The sequence below is a fragment of the Leuciscus leuciscus genome, assembly GCF_965113295.1.
Source record: "Leuciscus leuciscus genome assembly, chromosome: 22".
Classification (NCBI taxonomy): Eukaryota; Metazoa; Chordata; class Actinopteri; order Cypriniformes; family Leuciscidae; genus Leuciscus; species Leuciscus leuciscus.
In genome coordinates, this window is record NC_138746.1 from 23,060,958 (window position 1) to 23,062,776 (window position 1,819).

The 1,819-nt window shown below is 33.6% G+C and overlaps 1 protein-coding gene across 1 annotated transcript in view; it reads right to left on the reverse strand.

Annotated features, from left to right (window-relative positions):
* col9a1b (collagen, type IX, alpha 1b) overlaps window positions 1-1,819 on the reverse strand; it is a 122,980-nt gene that overhangs the window by 113,235 nt on the left and 7,926 nt on the right. The window lies entirely within an intron of this gene.

Here is a 1,819-nt window from a genome sequence, read left to right on the forward strand (position 1 = left end):
AATAATTGAATCTGTTTTTGTGCCACTTGCATTTGGAGACTAGTGTCTGGAAAACACTTCTCAATCACTTGCTTTGAAACACAGCAGTTCCCTTGGTAACATCCACTGTGAATACAAAGTCACAGATGTCTCAGATGAGGATGGAAAATTTCCTGTGTTGGTCCAGTCTTACAATTCTCCTGCAGAGGTACAAATAAAACTGTTTGTGTTATATATCTTCTTATCTAATCTAGAGTTGTGTCTTCATCTGGTAAGAAACACTCCACTGATGCACTGACAATACTTACAGTATATATATATATGTCTGTATGTATGTGTACTGTTTATATACATAATTGATAACTGAGGAGATCCATTCAATAATTTATGACTACAAAAAATTAAATATTAATTTGGAACTTGCATCCAAAGGACATTTTTTTAATGCATAACTGAATGCAAGTTTGCACCCGCCTCTTCTGCTGACAATAATATTTAACAATGTTACGTTAAACTATCCTGACCATGGCATCTGATTATGATTGCCTTGATTCCCAATAGTGCTTTATTCTTCCAGTCAAATTAAAGAATTCATCAAGAGTCATTACAAACAATAAAATTATAAAGTATGAACACAATTATTTGTGCTGTTCCAGAATTTCATAGTAAACTGTCTTAAATATGCTTATAGTTCATATTGCATTAACCAGAGAGAGAGAGAGAGAGAGAGAGAGAGAGAGAGAGAGAGAGAGAAAGAGAGAGAGAGAGAGTGAGAGTGTCACATGGCAACATGTATGGCGTATACACGCAGGCTCCTTCAAGAACTTATGCCTTTTCTTTTTTTGGACAGTTATTATTCTTCATTGACTTACTTCTTTATAGTTAGTAAAATCTGCTAAATGTCCAAATCTACATGTAAATGAAAAGTTTGTAAGGACACAACAGATAAATAAAATAATTTTTTTACTCTTAATTATGGTATTTTCAACCAACTGCTCATTTAGATTATCCTAGTATCTTTAATCATGTGAATTTGATCTTTATAGGCTACTGCTAGAAGGGTTATGGGATGTGACAATGAATATCTGCACAAGGGTAAGTTGAAACCAGATAAACCAGCTCTAAAGTAATTTGAATACCAGAGGAACTGTGAAAATTCATTCCCAAGACTATATTTGCTTTGAATGATGTTTGTCCACATTCTACTTTCCAAAATGGCATTTTATGCTATTAAAATGTAACTGTGATACATCTGAGATACATGAGTGGATGATGTCTGTTTGAGGGAGGTTTATTTGAACACATGAATCACTTGACATAGCCTAAACGTCCACAGATTAAAACGCCACCTTTACACAAACAAGGAACACACATAATATTACCTTTGAAGAGCCTTTAAATATTATGGGTGAGTTATATTATTAGATTAATAGACTATTATGTGTGTGTATTAGATTGTTTATAACACCTAATGTCTTCAGTCTGGTCCAGTTGAACTTGATATTTAGATATCTCAGCTGGAAAAAAAGAAAGAACTTAAACCAGCCACAATCGAGATGGTTTGCTAGTCTTAACTGGTTTAAGGTCTTCCAGCCTGGTCTGCTGAAATGTGCCAAAAACCACTTTAAAATCAGCCAACAGCCCACCAAGGACGAAAGACCAGCAAGGGACGTACATTTTTTAAAATATAAAATTACTTTATATCTCATTGGGATTAAGAGCCTGTTTTGAAATTTTGTTTTGCAAACAAAATAGCATAATATATCATATAATATCCTTTATTGGACATATTTTCTAATAAGGAAGCAAGTGAATAACGTCTTCAACAAATAATAAGGGC